This window comes from Myotis yumanensis, unplaced genomic scaffold, assembly GCF_028538775.1.
Source record: "Myotis yumanensis isolate MYYU_CA2020_CCGP unplaced genomic scaffold, mMyoYum1.0.hap1 SCAF_2, whole genome shotgun sequence".
NCBI classification, from domain to species: domain Eukaryota; kingdom Metazoa; phylum Chordata; class Mammalia; order Chiroptera; family Vespertilionidae; genus Myotis; species Myotis yumanensis.
This window is the reverse complement of record NW_027223753.1, coordinates 93,057,484-93,074,320: the sequence shown is the minus strand read 5'-3', so window position 1 is coordinate 93,074,320 and position 16,837 is coordinate 93,057,484. Positions and strand designations below refer to the sequence as shown.

The 16,837-nt window shown below is 45.4% G+C and overlaps 1 long non-coding RNA gene across 1 annotated transcript in view; it reads left to right on the top strand.

Moving 5' to 3' along the window:
- Positions 1-13,585, top strand: part of LOC139001971 (uncharacterized) — a 60,192-nt gene extending 46,607 nt beyond the window's left edge. Inside the window, exons 2-3 of the long non-coding RNA XR_011470118.1 lie at positions 11,261-11,316; positions 13,383-13,585. This is a non-coding gene — a long non-coding RNA (uncharacterized lncRNA). The remainder of the gene's footprint in view (positions 1-11,260; positions 11,317-13,382) is intronic.
- The last annotated feature ends 3,252 nt before the right edge of the window (positions 13,586-16,837 follow it).

Genomic DNA, 16,837 nt, shown 5'->3' with positions numbered 1-16,837 from the left:
GGAGAGAGAGGGAGAGAGGGAGAGAGACGGGGGGGGGGGGGGGGGGGGAGAGAGGAAGAGAGAGAGAGAGAATGGATCTGGTGTTTTGTCTTTACTGGGGTCCAGGGTGTGGTACCTAAATTTTCTCAGGGTCACTCTTTCAGGAATTAATGGGACGAAAGGGAAAAGCAGGGCCACTCAGGTGGTCAATTATTTAGGTCAACTGGAGCTTTCTACAAGGGGAACTTCGTGGGTGGGAAGCCTGGCTCTTCATCTAGCTGTGTAGCTGGCAATGTGTTTATTCCAGATTTGAAGTGGATGCCTTACAATAAAAAGCTTAATGTCAGCCACTGACATTAAAATCAGAAAAGCTAATTGTCAGGCACCGATATTGAACACACCCACACCTGTCTCTTCCACCATTCCTAAACACGTGTGACCATTAATCTGTACTCCGTATCTACAGTGTTATTTAACAGTGTTGTATAATTAGTCATATCGTACCTGAGGTCCATCCATGCTGTTGTGTGCATCAATAGTTAGTTCTTCTCTATTGATGAGTCAAGTTCCATGGAATGAATGTACCACAATTTGTTTATCCATTTACCCACTAAAGGACATTTTAGTTGTTTCCAGTTTTTATCTTTAGAAATAAAGCTTTTATAACATTTACACAAAGGGTGTGGAAATAAGTTTCCATTGTCTTGGGTCATACTATAGTTGCATGTGTAGTTTTTAACTAAAGTAGTTTGCCGAAGTACTTCCAGAGTGGTAGACCATTTGACATTTCCACCAGCAACGTGGGAGAGATCCATTGTCTCCACATCCTTGCCAGGATATTGGGTATCTTAACCCATTTTTTATTTTCGTTGCTCTAATAGGTGTGAGATGATATCTCAATGTGGTCTTAGCTTGCATGTCCCCAATGGCTAGTGATGTGGAATAGATTGTGCTTATTTGACTTCAATATGTCCTCTTCACTTAAATGACTTTTCGTGTCTTTTGCCCATTTTCTAATCAGATTGTTTAGTTTGGATTTGTTTGTTTGTTTGTTTGTTTTTTATTGTTAAGTCTTGAGCAGTCTTTTTAAATTTAAAAATGTTTAAATATTTTTTAGCATTCTTTAATTTTTTAAAATTGATTTTAGAGAGAAGAAGGGAGAGAGATAGAGAGAAACATTGATGTGATAGAGAAACATTGATCGGTTGCCTCCTAAAAGCACCCCAACCAGGGATTGAACCTGCAACCTGAGTATGTGCCCTGACCGGGAATCAAACCTGCCACCTTTTGGTGCACAGGACAATGCTCCAACCAACTGAGCCACACTGGCCAGGGCTTGAGCATTCTTTATATATTCTTTGATGTGTCCTTCTGTTACCAAACAATGGATCCTTTCCCGATGTACATAGAAGCCAATACCATGACAAGGCTTTTGAGATAAGAATGAGCAATTTAGTTATTGCTGAGTTGGCTCTCTGGAGATAGGAGGCAAAACTCAAATCCAGGGTTTGGGGAGGAAGTGCTGGTGGGGCAAGTTTTATTTGGAGAAACTTGGAGCTTGGCTATTTAAGGTAAGGGGGTTTAGCACTGGATCTTCCTTCCTGGACAACAAATCCTTCATGACCTTGGGAAGGGGAGGAGAACAAGACTTTGGGTCTAGGTGCACTTGGAGGCCAATTTTCTTTTTTCTGTGAATGCCCTGGCTGCATGACTTTCAGCCTTGGTCTATTATCTCTGAATAGCAACTCAATATCTTATTAAACAGGATCGTACCATTTTGAGCTGGTTCTGTTAGTGGTGGTGAGAATGGCACCAGGTATTAGACTGGTGGGGTCACACCAGAACTGGTTTCAGCAATCTTAGTACTTGAGTTCTGGCTAGGAAAGAATTCAGAGCCAAGACTCAAATTATAAGAGAACATTTATTTAGAAAGTCACAAAGGTAGAAGAAGTAATGGTAGAAGAAATGAGCATAGGAAACACATTATAGAAGCAAAGGAAGGGCCCTTGGAGTTTAGAAATGAGGAAGGTAAAGGTGACGAGCCTGGAGGGGAGGGAGGTGAGAAAAGGAAGGTGAATGAGGAAGGGAAAAGTGTTCCTGGGTGGGAGAGCACACTGGGTCTTCCATCCTAAGGATTCTAAGGGTGGAGATTTTAGGGGAGAATTTCAATAGAATATTTAGCAGCTTTCCAGGTGTGTCCTTTTAGGGTCTAAGTCTCTACTGATTGATTTGTCCAAACCAGGGTAGGGGGTCATTATCCAATGAAAATGGTCCTGAGATCAGCCTTGGTATCACTTATCTGGCTTTACTACTTTTCGGGCCTGGAGCTGAAATACAACCGAGGCCTAGATTTATCTCTAGGGATAAAAGGTCATGGAGTCTAAACCAAATGACCAGGTCGGGGGTCCAAACCACAGGTCCAACAATATGAAAGGAGAGGAAAAGTCACTCTGGTGATAAGGTCCCACCCTACAATTGTCCTTTGCTAGGCACCCAGAGCTTTCCTTCCTGGTGACTTTCTGTACCTGGCCCATCCTCCTTGCTCTGCTCACATTTATCTAACTGCCTACCACAGTTCTATGATTACGTTGTGGTTTGCAAATATTTTCTCCTAGTCTGTAGCTTGTCTTTTCATCATTAACAAGGTCCTTCACAGAGCAAAATTTTTAATTTTGATGAAGCCCTATTTTTCAAATTTTCTTTTATGAATCATGTTTTAGGTGTCACATTAAGAACTCTTTACCAAGTTCTAGATCCTGAAACTTTTCTCCAATAGGTTGTAATATACTAAATATATTTTGGTCTTCCTCCATGATTCCTTCTGGCACACAGCTTCTAAACCCTGGTAATTTCCTAAGTGATGAGCTAAGGAGCATTGTTTGTTATAATATCAGTTTTTGTTCCCAGCTCCTGAAGTACCTCCAGAGCACAAAGGTGAAAGGTACCGTGTGTTACTCATTATAAGGTCCTTTCTACCACATCTGAGATCAGGTTAATGAGGTGGCTTATGGAAAGCCTCTAAGGATGGGGAAGTTGGTTTTCAGGGGAACCAACCATGTGGCCAGAGAGGTGGAACTTTCAGCCCCACAAGTGGCCATGTACTATTTTCCACTTCTTTCTTCAAGACTAATTTTTATTCCACTCCTTTCCACAGGGACTTCTGAGGGAGTTAATTCTGGCTCAGAGTAGATTAGATGAAGCAGTGGTTTGAATCAGTGTTTTGGAAGACAAGGTAGTAGAAAACACCCTATCAGAGAGCAAAAAGAAAAAAGAATTTTAAAAAATGAGGATAGTTTAAGGGATCCCTGGGACAACATAAAATATAACAAAATCCACATCACAGGGGTACCAGAAAGAGAAGAAAGACAGCAAAAAAATTGAAAACATATTTGAAAATTTCCCTGACCCGGTGAAGGTTCCAAGAAAGATGGAAAAATGAACCCCATGTAGTTCTTCCCAGTGTAAGATAGGAGAAAAAAATTAAAATTTTTGGCAGATTATTAAGATTGTAAAGTAGATCGCTCTTACCTTTGTGAGACCCTGAAAGTGGTCCAGCATCCAAAAACTATATTTCCCTTTATTCAGTACTTGCTCATTTTTAGGTGTTTTTTTTTTTCATTCTTTTCCCCTTATTATCCATTTTGTCTCAAGGGTCATTGCTATTACTTGTGACTTAAAAGAGAAAAGGTTTCCACAGGTCAAGTTTAGGGCTATACTGGTGGTGGTGCTGTGGCAATTAATAAATCACCATCTGGGCAACTCTATCAGACCAAAGTTTGGTCCTGGAGTCTGAAAGTTTGCATGCCAGCTTCGCTTGGCTAAGTGAGGACTTCTTTTATGCCTCATCCGTGTGATGGGGATGATAGTACCCACTTCTTGGAGCTGTTAGAATTAAGTGTGATATCATCTGCAAAGCATTTGGCGTGGTGTTTGGCATGACTATAAATAAATATGCAAATAAGAAGTGTCATTAAAAAAATAATGCTGAGAGAACCAAGATGGCAGCATAGGTAAATGCCGGTTCTCACAACCTCCCACAACCACATCAAAATTACAACTAAAATACAGAACAACCTTCATTCAGAACCTCCTAAAAGCTGGTTAAATGAAAGTCCTACAACTAGAGAAGTAAAAAAAGTACATCAAGACTGGTAGGAGGGACAGAGGCGCAGAATGGGGTGGTCCGACACCCACATGTGGTGCGTTTTTCAATCAGGAGGAATATCTTGGCTGGAGAGGCCTCTCGTGAGAAGCAAGGGTTCCAGAGCTTGGAAGAGAAGTCCCTGAAACTTTGAGCTGTAAAAACCAGTGGGGATTGTGGCTGAGTGACATAGAGACCCAGGCAGTTCCTATTAAATTATTGGCACATAAACTTACAGGGTCCCACTTCCCCTGAGCTCCAGCACTAGGCAGTGACTTTGGGGGACTCGGGGACATATGGGAGGAACTGAATTGTCTGGCATTGAGACAGGAACTCGGGGGCAGCTTTCTCCCAGTCAATGGTGCTCTCAGGAGTCATTGTTCCTGTGCTGGGACATCCCCTGTTGCAGGGCTGACAGGCAGCCATATCTGAGTTTCCATCAGTGTGGCCCACACTGTTCACTCCACCTTGGTCATTCCCTGAGACCCTGCCCCATCCAATTTGCCCCACCCAAGCTATTTACAGCAGCTTTTACATATGAATGGCCTGTCCTGGCTCAGGTTTCAGACTTTTCTAAAATCTCTCAAACAAGCAGAAGCTGGCATCAGCATGCCCCCAGATTTATCAATAAGAGGCCCAAGACCCAGCACTAGCACCAGCCTGCCTTGCTTCACAGTTAGGCCTTGCCTGGGTACTTCCAAGCCCAATACAAATAGAAGCTATCTGCAGCACTCTCTCTCTAGCTCTTGCTGGTGGCCCAAGGCAGTGGCTGACTTTTCACCTCCCAGGAGGCTCCAGAGCAAGTGCACCATGTGGACAGCTTCAGACCATACCAAATTACAACTCTACACATCCACAAGTGACACACTCAAGGAGCAGACTCAGTGAGCATCAAAGCCCCACCAAAGCAAGTCTTACTCCATAGAGGTGTGTCCTGCACAGCAGCTCTCCCACTGTAGTCACAGCTGGTTCTCACAGCCAATGGGTCTGGACACTTCCTCACAGTGATGCCAACAGCAATCAAGGCTCAACTACACCAAGACCGTGTACACAGGCCACACAGGGGTGGACCTAGAGCAGCGGTCACCAACCTTTTGGACCTCACGGACCACCAGTGGTCCACAGCGGGGAAGCCAACAGCACCTTCCTGGCCCCCTCCACTTTGTCCAAGGCTGGGGAGGCCAAGAAGCTTGCGGTCCATGTGGCGGTGGAGAATCACTTGAGCGTGAGCAGCTTGGGCTGCGGGCTGGGCTGCTGGTGGGCTCTGCTGGGGCGCCCTTGTTCCTGGAAGGGCATGGGCTGTGTGAGCCGGGAGAGGGCACGCATTTCTCCAGGTTGTTTCCCTGATCCTTGAAGGCGGTCTGCTGGGGGCGAGCTTCCCAAAGACTCTTTGTGTGGTCTGATTGTTATGGAATTGGTGCGGGAAAAGGCAACAGTTAAGCACGAAGGTACAGGGAGAGACCTTTAATCAAGCAGTCTGCTGGTTCAGGGGATACAAAGATCCAAAGCCTGAACAAATGATACAATGAGATTGCCCCATATATGTATTCCTGGGTTTCTTTGTTTTCTATCTGTTTCCTAACTGCCAGGCTTATGTGGTGGGCTTCACAGCCCCTCCTGAGTCAGTTAGAATGGAGAAGGTAGATTGTATCTAAATGCCTGTTCTGGATAGTGCCTCTAGCTAAGCTATTACATGCTTTGTTTATGGCCCTTTGTAAATTGGGAGTAATTAGGAAAATAAGTCTTGCAAGACCAGATTGTTAAGAAAGGTCAGTGACTTAATCATAGGCTACCAAGATTGTACACTAGGATACGGAATAACAGATTCAGGCTGCTAGTCTTTCTATATCCTTTCTCATCTGTTGAGTGGGGCTGGAAGATATGTGCCCTCTGGTTTCCTTACCAGCAAAGGGAAACTGACGAGTTCTGGGCTGCTGAAAGGTCTGGTCTTCGCTTCCCAGGGAAGCCGGTGGAGAACTGGCTTGAAAATTGTCTTGACATTTGACTCCAAGCAGGTTTTAGCTCGACGCACCCGCCCCTGAGTGTGCTCGCCAGAGGGCAGGGGAGATGGAGTCTGAGGGGAAGACCTGAGCGTTAAATGCCCCTAGAACGGGGCGGGGCGGGGGGACACTCGAAGCCTGGAGGATGCTGTTCCGAGGTGTTCAGCTGTTAGTGGTGAGGTCCTGGCCCCACTTGTTTGTTAAGCGGGTGTGATTCTTGCTGTTAGTGGAGTCTTTTGACCTGAGTGGATTTGTTGTTGCTAATCAATTTAATTATCTTAATTAAAATATTTTGAGAGCCAAGTGAAGTATCTCTGCCCTTAGGTGAAGTTTCTCTGGCTTTATTGGCTTTTTGTCTTTCTTTTCTATTTAAAAAAAAATGATATTGTCTAATGATAATTCTTTGTATTTGATAATGCTTTAGCTTACCAAGTTACTTTGCATAGACAGATGATGTTTGATCCGCACACAGCCTGTTTAACGGGAGGGGCCAGTGCAATAAGCTGGCTCAGCATGTTCCATAGAAGGATGGTCAGGGATCCTCCAGAACCTAGTGACTCCTGTTAGTACCCTTCCACCAGGTCCACAGCTGCCCTGTCCTGGTGTCACTTGTTACAAGTCTGGTTAGCAATAGGATTTTCTGTGGTAATTCACAGAGTTAATGTAAAATGTGTACTTTAGCTCTATTTTGGGGATTCAGTGCCTCAGCTGCAAAATTGGGACAAAAAGGTGAGATTTCAAAATGCTTGGATAAAGTGAATAGCTAATGGACAGGTAAGTGAAATTGGTAATTAGAAAACCCCTTATATTAGTTTTCCTATTAACTTATTTATGTTAATATGACCTTTGTTTTATAATTATGTATTTGCTCAAATAAAAATCTGTAAGCCACCACCTCAGGCTAACACCCCCGAACACTGGATTCTAGCTACATTATTCCAAAATTTGCCAGGTGATCCTGTGGAGATCTCCATTGGCCTTTTGGGGTCACCTCACCCAATCTCAGTGGTACCCACTTTCCCCACCAACATTCTTTCCTGGGATGCTAACACTACTTGAAGTTTGTATTTTCTGCTCTTTAATGTTGATTTTTTAAATTTCATTCATTAGACAGGTATTTATTGAATGTCCAGCAGTGTCAGACAGTTGGTAGGGCCACCAGAAACATGGCTAGAGAGGGGAGGAATATTTTGCAAGTAGGAGACTTTGCAAGTAGGATCCTGGATACTTTGCAAGTGGGATAACTAATTCAAATCCACACATTTATTGAGCATATCCATGTACTTAATTGGCATATACTTAATTGCTCTCTCTGGGGGGTATCCTTTGCTCCATCTAAGGCCATGTTGTCCTCTAGCACTTTGTGACTTGGATTCCTTTACTCACTTGTGTAAGATTATTGGGGTGGGTTATATGCTAAGTCCTGTTTGTTCCTGTTGGCTCAAGGTTAGCAAGTGTGTAGAGGAGCTTGGTCCCCAGAACTCTTGCTTCCATCCGCCAGCCATGACTTGGGGTATGAACATGACAGACCCACCAGGCTTCCAACAACCAGCTCCTGCCCAGGATGAGTGCCCCTCATCCCCCACTTTCCCTCACCAGCCCCAACACACACACACACGCACACACACACACACACACACACACGCAGGATGAGGGGTAAAGGTGTGTTGGGCTGGCCAAGAGGGGTCCCAGTTGGGGCCTGGCCTGGATGGGCCTGCTCTGGGCTGCCCTCGGTTACCTGAGGCTGCCTCTTGCCAAAGGGTAAGAGGCATCCATGGTGGTGTTTGCGCCAAAGTCTACAGCAACAGAAACATCTCTCACTCTGGGCTTTCTTCTGCCCAGAGCCACGGAAAGTTGGGAAGCAACAGAGAAACATCCTACTCTCCTGACTGTCTCCAGTCGAGTGAGCTAGAATGTGGGTCCCTGGTTACCAGACTTCTCATTTCTGTTGGATGGTCTGTCACCGAGGAAGTGAGGTCACCCTCAAGGTTCCGTGACCTGGGCCCCTTCCTTCAATCAGAGCCACCCAAAGCCCCCTCTGGCTGTTGACCATTCACCCTCCTCACCCATGCCATCTCCATACCTGTACACCAATACCTAACAGCCCTCCCCCAACTCCCTGGGAATGTCCCAGGTCCCCGGCTTGGAGGAGAAAGCTGAGTTCACACCTCCTTTTTCTCATCAGTTCTGTGCCCTGGGAAAGACTTTGTGCCTCTCTGGGCCTCCCCAGTCTCCCAACCTGCACAATGAGAGTGATGCTAACCACCATTTCCTAAGGACCTCATCAGGTGTGGATGAGATAACTGTGTGTCTCTGTGTCTGTCTGTCATATCCGTGGGAAGGGGAGAGCAAGCGCCCATGTTTTGAGCTGCCCTATGTAGAGACCTCATTGGAGAGAACCGAGGGAGTGCCCAGGCCAACAGGCAGGAGCTAGAGCTCTCCTCTGTCTAACCTGCATCCTGACACAAACCAGGCGAGTGACCTCGGGGGAAATCTGTCCCTAGTGGAGCCTCAGTTAAAACACATCTGCTTCAGAGACCTTGGGGCAGAGGAACCCAGTCCAACCGTGCCCAGATGCCTGCTCCACAGAAGCTGTGAGGTGTTAATGTTTGTACTTACAGGGTGCAAGGCTTGAGAGCAGTGGTATTTGTGCCTCAGTTTCCCCATCAGACACTTGGCAGTAATAAAAAACATACCCACTCTGTGGTTGCATTAAAGAATTGCTGTTTGAAAAATGGTGGGAACACCTGGCCTATCACAAGGGCTGTGTCTACATGCTGTAAGTCAGTTTAAAAATTAATCTTACAGTATCTGGAAGTCCAAGCCTTTTGTTGGATAGGATGGAGGGAGTGTTACATATTAGACAACAGGCCAAAAATGGAGTCGCATATGCTAAACCCCACGTCACCAAACCAGGACTTACAGTTTGGCTCTCCCAGAAATGGAATCTAAGTCTATCAGGAATCACCTGATGAGTAATAGCTGGGTCATCTGACTGGCAGACCCTGCCATCCCTCAGAGGAAAGTATCTGAAAGTCTTTCATTTTGGACAGCTCCGTGAAGCTCCTTTCTATCTGCTAGTTTGGATGCTGCACAATTTGAATCCGTTTTTGCTCAAATAAGCTCCTAACATTTGTAAACTTGCCCAGTGTATCTCATCAGGAGGAGATGGTGATGTCAGTGTTGGATGGAAGGAGGAGGGCCGTGCTGATAAACTGCCCCTGGCACTGTAATAAAGACCCGCTTTGAGGTTCGGAGGTTTGTTCCTGTGAAATGGGCGCAGTGCTTGCCTTGCACCCTGGTTGGTGAACTACTGTTCATAATAGTCTTGTAGCTCTAGGAGGCGGCTGAAGAGGGAATAAAAGATGGTATTTATAAGCTTTAGCTATTTCTCTTCCTCTTTTCAGACATAGTGGCCTAGCGTTGGGAATTGGAAGTAGTTCTACAATTGTCCATATGTGCAGTGAATAGGCATGTTCTTGAGCTGTCTCTGGGGTGTTTTGCGAGGTGCACTGGGTTTGGGGAGGTAAAAGGGTGGGGGGCAGAGGTTTTGCATGTGCCGGTTGGTCTCCAGCCACAAGGAGCTGGGAAGAGGAGCTGCTTGCCCGAGGTCATCTGAGTGTTTCTGTTCTTCCCTTAGAGAGGGATCCTTCTACCTCTTCAGTCACCTTTGGCGGGGGTTACCCCATCTTTGTTTACTCTTCTCAGCTGGGAGGGAGGAGCCAACTTAGGTGAGGTCTCAACAGAATTTTAATCCTCATTTGTGTGTGTGTGTGTGTGTGTGTGTGTGTGTGTGTGTTTGGTCTCAGGGACCCTGAGGCAAGCTCTCTGACCCTCAGACAATCTCAGGCAAACAAATTAAGGTCAGTGCAGGCTTGACTCTGAAGGGAATGGGAGGTCCCTGCAGTTGCTGCCTGGTTCCCGCAGGTGCTGGCTGTCTCTGTCTTAGGAAGGGGTAGGAATTCCCAGCCCCTGTGGCTGCTGCACAGGCTTTACTGCTTTTGTTTGTAAGAACAAGCCCAGCGGAGAGGCTTGCTAGAGTGCTGGCATCTTGTAGTTCCAGGGGCAAAGTGCTCAGGAGGCAGAGTCCAGCACCGCTCTGTCTGTAAGGAGTGGCTGTGGTGCTGGTGTGTTGGCTTCTGGAAGCTGCCTCATGGGCCGAACAGGGGCTGTAACGTTGTACATCCTCGTGCCTTAGCACTGAGTGTGTGGAGGATTTTAAGTTCAAGGATTAACTGTGGGTTTCGTAATAGTGACATCTAAACCTCACAAGATGCAACCAAGTAATGAAAAAGACTTAAATTTCTCCCAGCCGGTGTGGCATGGTGGTGGAGTCTCGACCTGTGAACCAGGAAATCACGGTTCGATTCCCAGTCAGGGCACATGCCCGGGTTGCAGGCTCAATCCCCAGTTGGGGGAATGCAGGAGGCAGCAGATCAATGATTCTCATCATTGATGTTTCTATCTCTTTCCCTCCCTCTCCCTTTCCCTCTGAAATATATATATATGACTTAAATTTCAACAAGGCAGTGTTTTTTGTAAGACCTTTTTTAAAAAGTCAGGTTTTCCTGAAGGGCGCAATCCCCGAATGCATGAATAAGCCCAGTCTAACAACCCTCTGGGGTCTACAAATGACATTATATTTTGAATTAAATGTGAAAATTGACCTCTAGTTTTTCCCTGTAAAAGGCAGTATAGGGAAGTATTTAAGACTGAAGCTAGACTGCCAGGGGTCATATTCCAGTTCTGCCCTTTGTTAGCTGTGTAACTACCCAGATACTCTACCTCTCTGTGCCAGTCTCCTCTTCTGTAAAATGGAGGTAATAATTGTACCTTTCCTTTGGGTTATAACTGACCTTTAGGATTAAAAGAGTTCCCAGGTACACAGTTCCTTGACTATTGCCAGGCACATAATAGCAGACACTGGCGTTGATCTTCCATAGTTAGTACTCACCGCCTTAGGCTTTCTACTGCCCCGTCTTGTGATGTGTGAGGTATGTTCATCAACTTTGTCAAAAAGGGGGGGACATGGTATGAAAGGCAGACTTTCTTTTTCTGTTGGATTTGAGCAAATGTGTCCAAGACAAGAAAAGTGAAGTGAGAGAGTGAAGACCCACTGACATGGTTTCTCTCTCCGCAGCTGAAAGAGTGAAGCAGGAGAACCTGAACCCCGACTGTGTTCCCACGTCCTTCCAGGTGGGCCTGCTTTCATTCTGCATCTGAGTGGCTGCCGAATCTTCTGGGTCTCTGAGCACATGGAGGTGTGGCTGTGGGGTGTGCACCAGGGTAGTTCCCTGTGAGAGGGCCGGGAGCAGGAGAGTGTGTTTACTGAGGTTTGCTCCTTAGAAGCGGGGCTTCAGATGCATTCACTCACTCACTCTGGATGTGTCAGTGTGTCTGGCGTTAGGAACGTTGGAGTCTGTAGACATGACCTCATGGTCTCTATCCTTAGGAACATTATTTCCATCTACAGACGAAAAAGGTGAGGCAAAGGGTGTTAAGTGGTGTTAGTGATGCAACTGCAGTATTTGCAGTTTATGTCTAATTCTCTTTCCCTTAAAAGAGAGGCGCTGGTGGAGGAAAGCCATGGAGCCAGTTAAATGTAGGGAAAGGTCAGGCGAGAATGGGCTTCGGAAGGGAAGGAGGGGAGGCGCCCAGAGCCGTCCCGCCCCTCGTCTGCTCCTGTGGGGAGGGTCTGTGTATCATCTCTGTTGGGCTCACCAGGTGACACTGTGCACTGAAGTGGAGGTTGCAGTTGCGGGTGGTTGGTGCCTCTGTGACTTTGTGGACTTAGTTTTGGGCAGCGGGTCTTAGGAAGGAAGCTCTCCCAATCCTGGCGGCTCAGCACCACAGCCTGTAGGTAGCCTGTGGGTAAGGCCCTGGAGTAGGGAGCGGAGGAGGGACTCCAGGTGGGCAGGACAGGAAGTTAGATAGCATCTGCCAGAGCCTCCTTGTAGTGAAAGCTCTGGGGACACTCATCAAGGTGGGCGGGCGGGCACCCAGGGAACTGAAGACAGGACCATAATTCCTGCCCCGGGCTAGAAAACGAATGGTTTCACGTTGTGTCTTTGCCTTGGAAATCCTGCTGTTCTGAGGAGATGCTTTTACAATCAGTGATTGAATGGATTTTCTTGGCATTTTGAAAAGCTAAGTGTCTAATTTTCCCAAGTGACTTGTATTTTTCTTTCATATTTAATAAATTACTTATATTATTTATTGACTTAAGGAACAGAATGTTTTTTTAAAATATATTTTATTGATTTTAGAGAGTAAGGGAGAGGGAGAGATAGAAACATCAATGATGAGAGAGGATCATTGATTGGCTGCCTCCTGCACGCCCCCTACTGGGGATCTAGTGGCAACCCAGGCACGTGTCCTTTGCCAAAATTGAACTTGGGACCCTTCAGTCCGCAGGCCGACACTCTATCCATTGAGCCAAACCAGCTAAGGCCAGAATGTTGTTTTAAAGTTCTGGGGAACCCCAGAATGCGGCCCCCAGTAGCTCCCTCGCAGCCCACCTCAGAGCCTGTGCGGAGAATCACTTCTCCATCCCCAGTCAGCGCTCCACCCGCCACCAGGGCGCACCCTCTGTCTCCAGCATGGTGTCTCCGAGGTGGGAATCCAGTGGGGGTGTTTCCTTGCTTTACCAAGATAGCCCCCCAAAAGATGCCTTTGTTGAGACTTTGTCTTAGTTTTGAGGGATTTAAAGTTTCTGTTGCCAGCGCTTGGGTGGGTTTGGGGGAAGACAGCCATTATTCCGTTGTGTTAGTAAGACTTCCAGGTCTACGGCGCTGCCCGTTTTCTCTGAGTCATATTTGGAGGCCGCCTGTGCTCGTCATAAGCTTGGTTGCCTCATTTCTACCACTGCCTGGCAGCTGTCTGATGAATACTGATTGCAAAAATATATTGGTACTTCATCTTAGTTTACATTAGCTTTTTTTTGTTGTTTACAGGGACATGGTTTTATTTTGTGTGCATATGTCTGAATATACAAGAACATACTTTAGATCTTATTGAGTCATATAAACAGTTTATTTTCTGAGTCTGAAAGTGAATTAATTTTGTTTTAAAAGAAGGAATTCTAAGAAAAGTTGGAAATCTTTAGAATGTAGTAGAACACATTAACATGAAGTAGGCATTCCTTTTTTAGGAAATTGTGTTCTGACTGGGGTTGTGCCCAGAGTTTGGACAGTGTTACCGGAAAGCATGTGATATCGTCCTTTGATGTGGTTGTGATGCCCTCTCTTCTGTTTATCTTGCAGCCGCGCTCATTCCCCGGACTTGGGAGTGCACCCTTTCTCAGGGGTGCAAGGGTCAACCTTTCAAGCCGTAAGCAAGCTCCAAGGAGACACAGTTTTTCTCATTCTCCAAATATAACCGAAAAGCTCTTTCCTTCACCAGAACAGTCAGTTGTCTCTAAACTTTTATTGACCACTTATGGACAGAAGTGATTACTAATGTAAGGTCTGGAGTATATGTTTTTGTATTTTTTTAAATGTTGCTAAAAGTTTTAGAAAAGATTTGGCATTTTGCTTCAACTTCCTTTTAGTGTACATGGTTATTAATACTTATAAAAATACATGGAGAGAGGTATTCAGGCCACCTCTGTTTCAGTAAAGGTCATTAATGGTATTAAACTGACCATAAAAATTTTTTTTTGTCATTTGTTATTGCTTCCTTAACTTAGAAATAATCTCTCTGATTTGAGTGATGGAATTGGGAGAAACAACTCATTTCTGTAGATTAAGAAATTTGAGATGTTGGATGTTACGACTTTTTTTTGGTTAAACCTCACCCAAGGATATTTTTTCCATTGATTTTTTGAGTGGAAGGGAGGGATGGAGGGGGAGGGGAAGAGAAAGAGATAGAGAAACATTGATTTGACAGAGGCACATCAATTGGTTGCCTCCTACACGTGCCCAGACCAGGGGTGGGGATCGGACCTGCAATCCAGGTACTTGCCCTTGACCAGGAATCAAAACTAAGAACCTCCACTGTGCAGGTAGAGCAACATGGGACAGGGCATAACATTTTTAAAAGTATTTCTTTATGTTAGTTTATTGTTGGCTGTTCTTTTTGGGAAACACAGTTTAGAACTTTGTTCAATGTGACCTTTTTCCTCTTATGTTCTCTTTAATTACCCATTCCTTTATTCAGCCAATCCCAGTGGCTATGGGATGATAGGCAAAGTAGTCACTCTTCCTGTCCTCAGAGAGACATGGAGGGATGGTGACACAGGAGACACTGCCTGTTCTGCTGGAGGGTTTAGAGAGTGAAGGCACAGTGGACAGAGGGTGTCAGAACAGAGGTTCAAGGGACTACAGAGGTGCTCACTCTGCTTGTGCCGGGGAGAAAAAAGGCTGAGAAGGAGGAGGCCTGAGAGAGAGACATTGCCCTGTGGGGCTGTTTCCTTTGCTGACCTTTTGCCTACATGTTGGTGATAGAGCCAAAGATAAGCTGGAGCCTGTCATTTCTTTCCTGAAACTTTACACAGCTAAATACTAAAAAACAACTACTGATACATGCAACAATTTGTACTGATCTCAAGGGTATTATACTGACTGGAAAATGCCCATTTCAAAAGGTCATATACTGTAGGATCCCACTTATTTCACCTTTCAAAAGATGAAATTATAGAGATGGAGAACAGATTAGTGGTTGTCAGGGGTTAGAGACTGGGGTGGGTGGGGGTTGGTGTATGTGAATATAAAGGAGTAGCAGGAGGGAGATCTTTGAGGTAATAAACAAGTTCCATCATTTGACTGTAGTGCCTGCACAAATCTACACATGTGAGAAACTTCCTGGACACACACACATCCGTGTAAAACTGATAAAAACCTGAATTAGGTCTATGGACTGTACTGATGTCAATTTCCTTCTTTTGATCATATAGTAAAATATGTAAGATGTTACCTCTGGGACAAAAAGAGAATAGGGTACACATGACCTCTCTATTACTCTGCAACTTTCTGTGATTTATAATTATTTCAAAATTAAATAAAATGGGCAAAGACATGACTGCACATTTCATCTAAGAAGATTAATGAATGGCTGGCCAAAAAGCACATGAGAAGGTGCTCAACATCAGAAGTCATGAGGGAAATGCAAATTAAATCTACTTCACACCCACTAGAATGGCTACAATCAGAGAGAATGACAGTACCCAGTCTCGTCAGGAGAAAGAAACGAACCTGCAAACAGGCTGGAGAGAATATACATATAAAATGGCATACCAATTTGAAAAACAGTCTGGCAAGTCCTTAAAAAGTTAATAAAGTTACCATTTGACCCAACAATTCCATTCATCGGTATGTACCCAAGAAAAAAGAATCATGGATATTCACACAAAGACTTTAGCTCCGGTGTTCATAGCCCCGTAACTCACAATGTCAAAGTGTCCACAGACCAAATGTCTGTCAGCTGATGATTGGATAAACCACGCGTGGTGCATTAATACAATGGACTGTTGCACACAACAGGAATAAAGCACTCACACCTGCTAGGACATGGGCGTCCCAGCAACATTTCCAGTGAAAGAAGCTAGACACGAAAACTACATTCTGTGTGATCTATAAAATGTCCAGGAAAAGCAAATCCATGAAGGCCGAAAGCCTGCACTGTGGTTGCCTGAGGTTGGGAATGGGAATAAGACTGAAATCAAGCACAAGGCATCTATTTAAGGGGAGAGGAAAATTTAAAACTGGATTGTGGTGATGACTCCATTAGCTGTCACACTCTGCACTTGCCCACATGGCCCACAGCCATGTGGCCCCACACAATGGACTGATGGGCTGATGCTGTGCTGGACCCAGCTCCACCACTCGAGGGAAACTCTGGACACCGGCTTTGCTTCTAGCTCTGCTGAATCCCTAGCTGAGCTTCTTCCAGGACTGGTTTAAGGGAAATGCAATTTTGCAACCCAGGGGATGTAATTCAACACAAATAAAGCTTTCTACATCTTATCCTCCCGTAGGGGCCTCTGGAAATGTTTATTCCAGTGGCGCCCTAGAACCCTTCTCCCACTAGCAACAGAGAGGACAATCCATGCAATTCTCCAGTAACAGAATGGCAACCATGAAGAGAGAAAGGCAAGCCAGGCAATTCTCTAACACTAGGATGCTGTTGCATTCAGAGGAAAAAGCACATAACCAGGAGTAAACATGGAGGCGATCTTTTCAGCAGTTGTTGCTGTTACAAATATTCTTTTTCTCTTTTTTCCAGAAGATTAAACCCTCGCAGTGTGTGGCCTGTCTGCTGGGATGCAACTCTGGGAGTCCCTGCAATGTGTGGATTTGAATGCCAGAGCTCTGCGGTGGCTTCCTGTGGACACCAGCCGCCTGTTTCACAGTGGAGCCTTTTGATACATGGCTTTGGTTTTGCTGCTCCTGGGAGTGTAAGGTGCTTCTCGCGGCTCATTGTAATTCCAGAGCATGGGCTCACACCTACCCACCCTGTTCACCAGGCAGCCTAGGTTTCCGGTGTGCATAGTGCCCTTTCAGTGACACAGGCATTCCAGAAATATCCACTGGATTATACATGAGCTAATTGGTTTTTTGAGTCTTGGCGTGGGCATATATTTTCACTTCTTTGGTGATAGATTCTAACCTTAACTGCTAGGCAACCAGCCCTATCCTTGGACAGAAGTGAATTTTACCCTCAAGAGAAGAAAGGCAATTGGTCAACCCCCATCAGCCACCTAACAGCCCCCTGAAAGGAG